The sequence below is a fragment of the Dermacentor andersoni genome, chromosome 2, assembly GCF_023375885.2.
Source record: "Dermacentor andersoni chromosome 2, qqDerAnde1_hic_scaffold, whole genome shotgun sequence".
In the NCBI taxonomy this organism is placed as follows: Eukaryota; Metazoa; Arthropoda; class Arachnida; order Ixodida; family Ixodidae; genus Dermacentor; species Dermacentor andersoni.
Genome location: NC_092815.1, coordinates 16,213,645 through 16,227,782, shown reverse-complemented (window position 1 = coordinate 16,227,782; position 14,138 = coordinate 16,213,645).

The window sequence follows — 14,138 nt, the reverse complement described above, 5'->3', positions numbered from 1 at the left end:
ATAACTTGCCTCCAATAAACTTTTGCTTCTTCCTGGAAATTTCAGAGCGATCACGTGATTAAAATTTTTTTTCGACGAAAATGCTTTGGCGAAACCTTATTCACACAAAAGTCATCTAGCCCAAATTTTTTCAGGAAATTCAGCGATGGTCACTTCTGGGGTCGGGACGTTTCGCATGGAATGACCCAGTGGCTTTATTGACATAATTGCCCCAAAAGCAAGCTAGCACACAAAAAGCAAAGGAAACGCACGTGACGACTTGGGTGGCTGTGTCGCTGCTGCCTCTCTCGTTGCATGTGCATTTCCTTTGCCTTTTGTGTCTGCTTTTTTCAGCAGTTATATCACTCGGCAAGAACCAACTAGACCAAGGCCAAGTTCTATTGAATTGGAGGCTTCAGCTTCAGGAGGAAAAGCAGACCATTGAAAAGCGCCTGGTGTCATCTAAAGCACTGCTTGAGCATTGCCAAGGCCTAATCAAGGCTAGCCTGGCTCAGTAGAGCATTTATAACATTGAGTCTGGCCAGGTGTTTCTGACTAGCCTTGGAGAAAAGAAGGCTAAGCTGGCAACTGCTAATAAAAAATTGGGGTGTAAAAGGCAATGTCTGAGCAGTCTCACTCAATTTGAAATAAACTAACTATAGTACAATGTGTCAACGGGTTTGTAGTTTCTATAACATTAAAGGGATACTCAAATTTAGTTTTCCCTGAATTTGTACTTAAAGGCAGAACAGTGTTGTCTTACAGCAAGCAAATACTTCTGGAATAACGCTTGTCAGTTTTAAGTGTTTGAAATAGCATACACTTGACATTTATTTGCTCCAAAGTGCTCCAAAATTGCCACCTTGCTGCTCCAAAAATTGCTCCGAATCTCTGTTTGGCAGTGGCACCACTGTATGTACATACTGTTTACGCTGTGAAAGGTCACTTGGAGCACACGAGCAAAAGCAGACGTAAGCTGCAAGCTGGTAGGAATGGCAGGAATCATATGGCATCTGGCTTACTGTGGAAGCTGATTTGCACTAATAGCAACCTGGTAACAAAGCAGTAGGTCAATATGAGAAATGTAGCATGTGCCAGCATTGTCAGAGTGAAGTTCTTGTGTAGGCTCTCCCAATGTTGCGCTTTCATCAGCTACCGTTTTTGACAGAAAAAAGAAAGGCATGGACTGGTGCATGCTTGGGGATTCACTGTCTCTTCAGCATATTGAGATGCATGCAGCTCTTTTAATCTTGCAAAGCATAAGCATAAACTCTTATGCCTTGGTTTAGAGCAAGTATTGAAAAGCATGGTGCAAGTTACCTAGTTGTGTCATTTTTATGCAGTCTCCTACCAAGAGCACTTCAGAAGTAATTATGTTTCAATGTTTCACCAAAGCTCTCGCAGCCCCTGAAACACACAAATATAATAATGGACTCTCGAAAAGAGTGCAAGAACTAAACCACGGACCAGATAAGGCAAGCAGCCATTAGGATTCTGAAGGACATCAAGGAAGCCGAAGGACAAGCAAAACTCGTATGGATGCCAGCGCGTCGGTCTTTAGAGGGGAACGAAGCCCAAGCTCTCTTATTTGGGGCACACCAACACACACAAGAGCACAACTACTCAAACCTGCTGACCACATACTCAGAAATCCTACAACACTACATGCTAGGCAGAAGACAATACATACTACTGGGTAAAGAGCTTGACAAGAAACAAAACATAACACTGAGAAGAATACAAACATGTACTGAAGCCCTAAAAGATTTCACGCAATCTACCAAAAAGACTGAGACACAATGCACACATTGTGGGTCGCATAGAAGTGGACTTATATCGCGTGGTATGGGCCTGCCAAGGGAACACGGAAATGGAAAGGACAGAACTGATGATTATGCAGTGGGAGGAAATGCTGTTCAGTGTAGAACCGGACATTCAGAAAGCGCTGACCAAAAGAGCAAGAGTGGCTGCAAAATCCAATGAACTCCCGGACTAGTGGGACCAACCACCCCTTTTTAAGGCCAATAAAGAATGTTATCATCATCATCTTGCAGTCCTTTGCCTATCTTGCAAATTTCAACAATCTTGAAGACCTGTCAAATGCCATTTGTAAGGTAGCAAAGCGAGGGAAAGAAAATCCTAGTAAACTAAACCTACATATCGAAACTGTGATGTGTAGATGCTGTCGATTATTCGTAGACCAATATCTAAGCAAATGGCCATTGCAAATTCACTAAGCCGACTGATTGTGAAGAAAACAAAGGATGCCAACTGAGGTGGAGAAATTGTGGACAATGCTTCGACCCCCCACATGGGAGCCTTGTTCACAATTTCTTCGTGATTCTTCCCAACCAGATAAGATTTTGCAACTGGAGACTTCATAGACTGAGCATGTTCATTTTATTGCGTTTTGATATCGTTAAAGGAGTACAAACATATCTTCAACTCATTCTTTTTTTTTCATTAAATGAACGTACAAGGTCTAGAAACCTCAGTAAAAATGCTGTCAAGCATCAAAGTACTGTAACTTAATATAAAAGCTTTTGCACAGCCAGTTCCAATTTCGCTTCTCAGGAGGTGACTTCATGACTTGCAGTCAAGTGCACAGGCTGTGTCAAGCAAGTTTTCTATTGAGATTGCTGTCGGTGTCACTGAAAATTTGCTGGTGGCCTTCATATTGCCGGAAAACAAATGGAAGAAGCACTATTGTCATTCCATAATTCACAAGACAACACGGAATAACAATACATGCTGCACCTGTATGTTCATGACTAATATTGTATAGGAGGATGAATCGAAAGGAAGAAGCACCATTGTCATTCCTTAATTCACAAGACAACATGGAATGAAAATACACACTGCACCTGTATTTTTGTTACTGATATATTGTATAAGGGCGAATCATAAAGTCTTTCCCCCTTTTTTATAGCAAAATTATGGCTGTAAATGTGAAGTCAACATATCCATTTCCAGTTATGGACCTTTCTTGGACCGGACTGGCCTTATCTGACGGTAGCTGTGCGCCACGACGCTGCCATCAGTTGTGCTTCAGACATCCACTACGTATGAGCAACAAAATGTGATTTGTTTTCTATGGAGCAAGGGAATGAACACCCATCGAAATCTACAGGGAAATGCAGTCCACGTATCAGGAAAGGTGTCTCACTTTGAGAAGTGTGAGATGGTAGCGTTGCGAGTTCACAAAGGCCGTGAAGACTTGCATGGCAATGAGCCTTCCTCCGCAACACGACCGTACGAGGCCACGTGTGGCAACCAGAACCGCCACCAACAAGCTCCGGTCATCTCACTGGTATCCACCATACAGTCCAGACCTTGCCCCTAGTGATTTCCACATTTTTGGTCCGCTGATCTAGTTCTGGCAGGACAGCGATTCACGTGTAGCGATGAAGCCAAGACAGCAGTCCGGCAGTGGTTCCTCAGTCAGCAGGACGAATTCTACAGCAGGGGCATCTCAAGTTTAGTGCGGTGATGAGACAAATGCCTGAGCCAGTGTGGGGACTCTGAAAAAATGGTATAAGGTACTTAAAATAGTATGTATATTTGTACTATAGTATAGTACAAATATACATACAGTAGAATAGTATGTATACAGGTACAAAATAAGGTACCTGTATGTACTTTATTTGGCTAATAAAAAATAGGGGCAAAGACTTTCTGATTTGCCCTCGCACAAGTTTTATGCGAGGTCTCTCCAACGGTCTTTACTTGGGGACCTCCTTTGCTAACTTTTCGTGCAGTTTTTGTAATGTGATATTGATCAATAAAAACCAAACAAGGTCTCGCATAACTTGAAAAAACTGGCACAAAAAGCTGGCGTACGAATCACCTTTAATGAGCGCAACACATTTTCCGACCTCTGTAGTCAATAGATGTGGTGGAAAACTGCACTGCCAAAAGAAGCATGCAAAAGAAACTTCTGGTGGTGCCGCCGTGAAGTCTGCGCATACCCAGTGGCATGTGCCTGTCGGAGCGCTGTGATCTACGAAATACCCCTTTCTTGCAGACATTGGTGTATACATCGGCCCGATATGTTAATGATAGACTAATTCGCAAGCCTGCATACTTGTTACAAGGTTCAGTCAGCAGTCGTAAACCTATGCCTCGCTTACACAGGGCATTTGCAAAGGGAGTCGGTCGTAGTCACGGACTCTTGGGAGACATGTCGCATGTTTCTCAAGGGTCACGTGACTGTGGCTAGCCTTACGAAAATCCCCAAATTGTTCAACCTGTGTCATCGCCTACTCTGGTGCCCAGGACATGCTGGGGTACAAAGGAACGTACAGGTTAACACGTTACCTCGAGGGTCTGCTAACCAAGCGATGGCGTCCTAACCCCAACTCCTCTTACTATCCCTCACAAAATCCCATCAATTAAAAGATATCCTTGCTCACCAGCGCGGAGTCCGCAGGAAATACCCGCCATCTCACCCACAACTTAGTGGGGAAGAATCTGCCAATTGGCATAAAATACAGACCGGGGTATTCTCCCATATAAAAATGCTAAATGCCATGTATCCCACTCGCGACACTCTTAATTAAGCAAAATTACACCCTTTTGGGTCGTATCTTGCCACAAAACAATAATCGTCATCTGCCTTTCCGCATTTCTTTTCTTTAACGTTGCGAGCCCGGTACTTCCAAGTCACGAACGGCATGCACATTATCAGCACGACAGAGCATTCTCGACAGGAAAGTAGCAAGCGCAGCGTTTTCAAGAAAGGAAACGCAAGCAAGACAGACGACGATTATTGTAGTGTGGCAAATATACACCCCAAAGGGTGTACATTTGTTTAAACTGCCCTTCACTCTTAAGCAAAATTACGCCCTTTTGCCACCCAACAATAATCGTCATCTGTCTTGTCCGCATTTCCTTTCTTTAACGTGGCAAGCCCGGTACTTTCCAGTAACGAGCAACATGCGCATTATCAGCATGACATAGCATTCACGACAGGAAAGTAATGGGCGCTGCGTTTTCAAGAAAGGAAACACAAGCAAGGCAGATGACGATTATTGTTGTGTGGCAGAGATACACCCCAAAGGGCGTAACTTTGCCTAAGAGTGTTGGTGCTGTGGGATACCCACTCTAGTGACTCTAGTACATGTAACTCATAGGCGAAATGAACGAGAAGAAAGGGGGTTAACCGAGGGGCCCGATTTTTGTTAATCATATCATAAGAACCCAACAAACAAAGACACCAAGGACAACACAGGAAATTACTTGACCTACTAATTGAAATAAAGAATTCATGAATTAATGGAATTGAAAGTGGATGAAAAAACAACTGTATGTTATCCCGTGTAGCATCCCCTGTGGAAAAGGGTGGTGGGCTGCGCCACCAAGCTCTTACGGAGTCGCCATCTGTCGGAAGCACCTGCCTTGCATCATCATCAGCCTGGTTACGCCCACTGCAGGGCAAAGGCCTCTCCCATACTTTTCCAACTACCCCGGTCATGTACTAATTGTGGCCATGTCTTCCCTGCAAACTTCTTAATCTCATCTGCCCACCTAACCTTCTGCCGCCCCCTCCTACGCTTCCCGTCCCTTGGAATCCTGTCCGTAACCCTTAATGACCATCGGTTATCTTCCCTCCTCATTACTTGTCCTGCCCATGCCCATTTCTTTTTCTTGATTTCAACTAAGATGTCATGAACTCGACTTTGTTCCCTCACCAGATCTGCTCTTTTCTTATTCCTTAACGTTACACCTATCATGCATCCTTCTTTCCATAGCTCGTTGCGTCGTCCTCAACTTAAGTATAACCCTTTTCGTAAGCCTCCAGGTTTCTGCCCCGTTCATGAGTACTGGTAAGACACAGCTGTTATACACTTTTCTCTTGAGGGATAATGGCAACCTGCTGTTCATGATCTGAGAATGCCTGCCAAACGCACCCCAGCCCATTCTTATTCTGATTATTTCAGTCTCATGATCCAGATCTGCGGTCGCTACCTGCCCTAAGTAGATGTATTCTCTTACCACTTCCAGTGCCTCGCTACCTATTGTAAACTGCTGTTCTCTTCCAAGACTGTTAAACGTTACTTTAGTTTTCTGCAGAATAATTTTTAGACCCACTCTTCTGCTTTGCCTTTCCAGGTCAGTGAGCATGCATTGCAATTGGTCCCCTGAGTTACTAAGCAAGGCAATATCATCAGCGAATTGCAAGTTACTAAGGTATTCTCCATTAACTCTTATCCCCAATTCTTCCCAATCCAGGTTCAAGTTCAAGTTAAAGTTTATTCATCAACGATGTGAGTTTTACAAAGAATTGTATACAGAATTAGCACTACACAGGGAGTCCCAAAGTTAGAAACTGTTAGAGGGACTCCCATACATGAACAAAAAAAAAAAAAAAAAAAAACGAGATACAGATCAAGCATTGGTTACGGTGACCTTACAAACAATTTCATAAAAATATATATACGGCTCATCTACACCCTGATTCCATAATGCCTCCATGACTGCTGAGGTTTCGACAGAATCAAACGCTTTCTCGTAGTCAATGAAAGCTATATATAAGGGTTGGTTATATTCCGCACATTTCTCTATCACCTGATTGATAGTGTGAATATGGTCTATTGTTGAGTAGCCTTTACGGAATCCTGCCTGGTTCTTCGGTTGACAGAAGTCGAAGGTGTCCCTGATTCTATTTGCGATTACCTTAGTAAATACTTTGTAGGCAACGAACAGTAAGCTGATTGGTCTATAATTTTTCAAGTCTCTGGCGTCCCCTTTCTTATGGATTAGGATTATGTTAGCGTTCTTCCAAGAGTCCGGTACGCTCGAAGTCATGAGGCATTGCGTATAAAGGGGGGCCAGTTTTTCTAGAACAATAGATCTGCCCACCATCCTTCAACAAATCTGCTGTTACCTGATCCTCCCCAGCTGCCTTACCCCTTTGCATAGCTCCCAAGGCTTTCTTTACTACTTCCGGCGTTACCTGTGGGATTTCGAATTCCTCTAGACTATTCTTTCTTCCATTATCGTCGTGGGTGCCACTGGTACTGTATAGATCTCTATAGAACTCCTCAGCCACTTGAACTATCTCATCCATATTAGTAATGATATTGCCCGATTTGTCTCTTAAAACGCATACATCTGATTCTTGCCAATTACTAGTTTTTTCTTCACTGCTTTTAGGCTTCTTCCGTTCCTGAGAGCATGTTCAATTCTATCCATATTATACTTCCATATGTCAGCTGTCTTCAAGCTCCTCCGAGGCAAGCTCCTCGTAGGTATGCCCCCCCCCCCCCCCCCCCCTTACTGCACTCAATAAAAACATCACGCGCCAGCCCTCCTGGGCGTTTCTGTATGTACTCTCGAAGCGAAGGAAGTTTTTTACTGTTAAAATAATAATCTTGGGCAAACTGAAAGCACGGAGTCGTTTACAGACGCTATCTCGATCCTGTACCGAATACGTACAGTGAACGCTACTGCGTGTGGTCGCCGCGATAAAGTCTCCCAAACCGGCTTCTTGCATGAAAGGTAGGCAAATGCTGAGAGCAAACTATGTGAAATATGTTCTTTTAGTGGGCTCTGTATAACTGAATGGAGCACAACAGAATGAAGCCTCAATGCAGCGATCGCACGGGTTCGCAGCGACCGACTGCGCGTCTGCGTGCATATCCTCGAACAATACTTTGCTTTGGCTGCGAGCGCGTTTGCGCACTGTGCCGTGAGCTTCGGGCCGCAGAATATGAGCATTTGACAGTATGCAAGCGCCCGTTGTTGCATGGACGCTATCAGAGCTGTTCACAAATAATTTTTGAATTATTTTTTAACCCTGCTTCGTTCCAGACTTCGACGCCTACGACGACTGTGATGTGCCATTGCGACAATTCGATCTTTTTTTTCTTCCAAATTCTTGGACGTTTCAATATTGTTTCTAAAGTTGCATTTCACTGTATGTTTATCGGCCTTCTCAGCATGCGATTTCCCGCTGCTTTTTCTTTTTTTGGTAATTCATGTACAACAATTAATTGACCATGACCATATGCCATGCCTTTTTTTAATGTGTTTCTTACCGCCCCCTTTCCATTCCAGTGAACTTGCCAGTATCTTGCATCAACAAGTACATAGACCAAAGCGTCATGACTGACATATTAGCCGGGCAGTGGGTGCGGGTGACCGTCTCAGCTAGTGCTCGTTTTCTGATACTCACCGAACATCGCAGTCGCGACGCCGTAGCAGAAATATACCTCGCATCCGTGCTTGCTGCATACCCGACTTGTAGCCGATGACTGTTTGCAGGTACTAAGTTTCGTGAGACTAAGGTACTAAGTTTCCCGTTGCGTACGTCAAACCCTGCGGCACCGAGCATGCCTACCATGCTGCGCCTCCGAAGGCAGCCACTACCTATTATAGTGCTTTCAAATGTTGTCAAGCAGATACCCAAGGCGGGAAAGCCTCCCACTTAATCAGAATCGCAGCGCAGGTGGGACTTTAAACTTTCATTTTCAGCTCGCTTCGGCGCTTCCGAAGCAGCCGACGCGGCCGCTGTGTGCACGTGATCCCCTGTGTTACGTCGCGCCGACGGTGGCGCCAGCTTTTCCAGTGGTGGAGCTCGCCCCCAATACCCTTCACCATTTTAGAGCGCAGCTCTTAGGTGCCCGTTCCTTCCGCGAGCATCGCCATTGGCGTAACTGAGTGAACAAGCACAGCGAAGCCATTTACTTTCTTCCATATTCCTCAATCGTTCTTCATACTCAATTTTACTGCGAGCTTCCCTCACTTCAAAACTAGTCCAGCCCATATCACCCTGCACAGCTTCATTTGTAGTCTTCGCGTGAGCGCCCAATGCGACGCGTCTCACTGACCTTTGGTTCCCATCGAGTCCTGATTGTACCCCTGATTTAAAGCAAACAACCGCATTTGCAACCATTACACATTTCCACATACCTCAGAGCACCTCATACCTATTGTATTCGCATAGCGCTCTGTGCTTCGTTATGGCTGCATTTCTCTTCCCCTTTACTGTTACGGTTTTTTCCTATGTTTCCATATATCTATTGCCTCGTTTATCCATATACCAAGGTATTTATATTCTGTTACCTCAGGTATTTCCTGGCCCTGTATTGCCACTGTCTGTTCACTGTTTTCATTGAATACCATAACACCTGATTTTCTAACACTAAATTTCAAGCCTAAATTGTTGCCTTCCTGTCCACAGATATTAGCCAGACGTTGCAAATCACTTTGCTTGTTAGCTAGAAACACAATGTCGTCCGCATAAAATAAAGCTGGAAGCTGCTGCTCTACTACTGTACCCACCTGTTTGTATGGGAGATTAAACCCGATATTACTTACTTCTAGCGCCCTCTCCATCCTCACCATGTACATATAATAAACAGCATTGGGGACAAAGGGCACCCCTGCCTCACTCTCTTGTCGATATCAACTTTCTCCTCGCTCCTCATCCTTTCCCATTCAACGCAAACGGTATTTTTTAGGTAAATCTCTCTCAAAAGCTGTAGACAATCGTCACCTAAACCTTCCCCTTCCAGAATATCCCACAAAATGTTGCGGTCTACGTTGTCATAGGCTTCTGTAATGTCTAAAAAGGCCACATATAACGGTCTGCTTTCTACTTTTGATATTTCAATACACTGAGTAAGAAAAATAAGTTATCTAAATGCCTACATATTCTGAAGCCATTCTGAAGTTCTCCCAAAATGCCATTATTCTCTGCCCATGCTTGCAGCTTTCATTTGATTGCCTGCATTGCTAGCCTGTATATTACCGATGTAATATTGGTCAACAGTCTATACGAGTGAATCCTATCTTTCTCCTTCTTACCTTTATAAATTAAATTCATTCTACTTTGTCGCCAACTGTCTGGTATTCGTGTATCTTTTAAAGTGTTTTCCGCTGCTTTCACCAGAGCTTCCTTACTTTTTGGTCCTAGTTCATTAATCAGCCTAACGGGAACCTCGTCTAGCCCTGTGGCTGTACACTTAGGAATTTTCTCTTCGGCTTTCTTCCAGTTGAAATTAGTTAGCACCACCTCCTTTTCCACCTGGGTCTCTTTCATGCTCTTTTTTTTCAAACACAACCTCGTCATTGCCTTGGAAAGATTCAGCTGTTATTTTTCGGATGTAATTTATTGCCGCTTCTCCTTCCAGTCTGTTTCCATCTTCGTCTAGGATATGTTGTATCGTTTACAACAAAGGCGCCAAATAAAACAATACACGAAGGAAGGAGACATGAGACAAACACATAGGCGCACTAACAACTAAGCGTTTTATTTGGCGCCTTCGTTGTAATCATGTATAACCAACTCGCCCACCAGCACAGTTGTTGTATTGTTGTTGACTTCCTGCCTAATAATTTTATGTGGTTCCAAAATATTCTAGGTGTGGCCTTCTTTTTTTCACGTATATCTGACAACCAACGTTCACTTTCACCTTTTATCTTGGCTTGCACCAGTATTTGAACCAGAGACTTCTTCTTCCGGTATATTTCCCATTTAATGGCTACTTCATCCTACGGCAACTGCGCCTTCTTTGTCTGCCTGTGCTCTCGGGGTGCTTTCTGTCGTTGGGCGATCTCTTCTCGTATCTCCTTGTTCCACCAGCTTTTCGGTTTCTTTTTTTCGTTTCCAACGAACATGTTGTTTCTCTTTCCGTATTTCTGTCGTTATTACACTTAGAAACTCACTATATTCCCACTCTTTGTTTGGCCATTTGCCAAGTTCTTCCTCGACTCTAGTGACTATATTTGTTATTTCTTCAGCGTTCCAATTTGGACTGGCCATTTTGCACTCCTTGCTCTCTTTTCCAGCTACATATCCCATTTTCAAAATGAAGCGTTTATGGTCACTCCCTACGCTGCTATACCCTTCCTCATCAATGACCATTTCTTTCAACTTATTATGAATTCCTCCTGTCATCATACAGTAATTAATGGTTGATTGCCTGTTTCCCACTTCCCTGATGATCTGCCCTTCACACTTAGGCCCTGTATTCACGATAACGAGGTTATGTTGCTCACAAAGGTCTAGCGTTGACTTCCCATTGTTGTCTATATAGTCATCTAAATCCTGTATGTGGGCATTCATGTCATCTAATAGGATAATTTAAGCACCATTCCCGAAACCCTTAATATCAGCGCTTATACATTCAACTAACTCTTTATTCTTCTCTGTGCAGTTATTTCCGGTTCACAAATAAGTAACGGCCAGCCAGGTTTTTTTCCCACTCATTGTACCTGATAACCAAAGATGCTCTTGACGTTTTGAATTTACTATTTTCCATTTGGTTCCCTGATGGATGAGCATTCCGACTCCCCCTCCCTTTCTTTCCGACTTTCTGTTGCACCCTTCCCAAACATAATTATCAATCACTGGCGGCTCCTCCGAGTCTCTAAGGTGCGTTTCTGTAACCGCATACACCCCTATTTGTTCTCTATTTAACTGCTCCTCAATCTCTGCCCACTTTTCCTTTATTCTGCCGCCCTGCATGTTTATGTAGCCTATTGCATGGCGAGCTCTCTTCCTTGCTTTCCTCCTTTTTCTGTTATTGACGGCGATGCTATACTGAGGTTCCCTTAGAGGACCTTCTTCATTACTACCAACTCTGGCCTCCTGAGCGCCCGTTGGCCCCCTAAAGAAGCAACAGTGCGACCAGCAAGTCGCCAGCCCACTTCTCGTGCAAGCCTGTAATTGAAGTGGATCCCGTCTCGTTGAAAACCACCACACCTTCTCACTTCCCTGTTTACTTCTACAACCTCGAAGCCTTTCTCTCGGTTCATTTTTCACATCGCCTCATTAGCAGCCATTACGGCTCTTTGTATGTGACTGTCACGTACAGGCACCTCCGGCACCGTACGCGCTACAATCTGCACCTGAGGGGACAGCTTGTACTGTCCCTTTCCTGTTTAGGACGTCATTTAGCTCACCTGCTACTATGACAAGGTTGCGCATGTGGGCATTTTCCGCGAGCTTTGCTTTTGCTCGCTCCATGACAGAACCCAGCGTACGCCCCGGAAATGTCCCTACCGCCACTCTTTTATCGCCTTTAACCCTCTCCACAATTGCTTCTGAGCACCTATCCAGGTTTGACTTGCTGATAATCACCATTTCACTCTCTCCTACCTCTCCCTGCTTCCCTTTGTCCTTTTCCGCATGATTCGGACTTGACGAGGGGCATTGACCCATGCGCTCCTGTTTTTTCCGCGTGGCGGTCTCAAGGTAGGTGCCGCTCTTTCCAGCTAACCCCTCACTTCGTTGCCCTCATTCCACGTACTTTGCTGGCACTCCCTCTCTTGTCACGTCGGGGGACTGCGTTCAATTGTCACCACCATTCTCGTTTACAATGGCGGCCCTGTTCAGCTTTTCCTTGGCTGCTTCAAGTCCTGTTTCCACTACCTTCCGTGCATCACGCTCCCTATTTAGCTCATTTTTAGCTCAACCTGTTTGACAAGCTCTTCTTGGAAAGCCTCCATTTTCTCCAGCCTAGCATCGACATCACCGTGTGTGCCGATTGACATGGTTCCCTCTCCATTCTCATCCGTCCCCTCATCTGGCTTAAGGGACCCCCCGCGCACTGCCTGCTTTCCCGGCTTTCTTGCCATGTATTGCACCGCTTTTTGTAATGCAAATACTATAATAATGCAGAGCACGTGCCTTCTGGCAAAAACCGATATGCACATGATCTAAATCCTTAAAATGTCGCAAAGTAATTCTCACCAATGTTTTAAAAGCAATCAATGCCGCAGAAACTTAAGGTATGAACGTTTTCGCACGTGTTCAAACACGCGGCCACGCTCTCACTTTCCTACCAACACACACACAGTAAAACCACTACTAGCTATTAATCTTGCCACTTCCAAGCTACTATTTAAAGGCTTTAAAGACTCAACGTCCCACCCGGTTAGCTCACCCATTTCTCGAAAGGGCGCTCTGACTATCCCGCAAAACGAGATGTACACGAAACACACCCGCACACACGAAAAAAAGAGACAAAAAAAGACGAGAACTACCCAATTCTTATTTAAAGGATAAGAAAATCAGTAAATCAAATACAGAAGCAAGCTCAAGGGCGCTATTCTCGACACCATGCCTTCCTCCGTGCTCGACACGCATGGCGGCTGCACGGCCGCCGTTTACTCTCTGATTGGCTGCCGAGAAGTCACGTGCTTTGAAATTTGTGCCGGGAAGCGGAAATTTTGCAAAAGGCCGATGCAATTTTGCGTTTTCATCAAGATGACGAAACGTGACATGGAGCTGCAAATTGTATGGACTAATACATTCTTTTGGTACTTGGCAGCTATATTGCGACGTTAGCGCTTCAAAAAGAATGTGAGCGGTAGCGTACAGAAGGCAGTGCAATGCATCTGCATTTCGCGAATATGTGGTGGCGAACCAAGATATGCGCCATGCCAGCTTGCTGATTGGCTGAAGGAATATCCCGTGAGGAGCGTCACAGGAAGGGCTGTTTTGTCAACGTCATTTTGACGATGCATGACGTTGCGCTGGACCGCCATTGCTGAGATTTTCCGCCATAATTTGTGGTGCGACGAGCCGCGCGAATTATGCTAATGAGCAGCCATATGCAATGGCAGCTGAGAGGAATGCGTATCGCCACATATTTTCCCCGTCGTTTGGCGCCATGAAAATCTTTTGTTCATAACGCGTACTCATAGTATTTGCATCGCTCTCAGGTGGTGTTGGAATTTGTGTTTGGGGCCCGTTTTTTAGAAGAACGCGTTTATACGAAATAATATTGGTTCAACATAGCAAACTTTCTGCAACGTTGTCCACATTTCACTGCTGCGTTTATATTGTAGTCAAGATAAATGTCTTTTCGCACAATCAAAAGTTATGACAACGGCGTCTTTTTTTTTAATTTATAAAAAGGAATGTACGCAAGGCGGCGCCTTGAAGTTTCCTTCCGCGGTGCGAATAACTAGCTAAGTGGGATGGATGGATGGATGTATGTTATGAGCGTCCCCTTTGGAACGGGGCGGTGGGTTGCGCCACCAAGCTCTTGCTACTGTACTGCCTAATATCCTACCTAGGTTAAACAATGAAAAAATGAAAAAAAAAACACTTATGAACTACCACGCCCAAATTTTCCGATCCCCTATTGCGAACTGTGCTTTTGTACGTCTCCGTCTTTTGTCGTTTCCCTACTTTTCTTCCACCA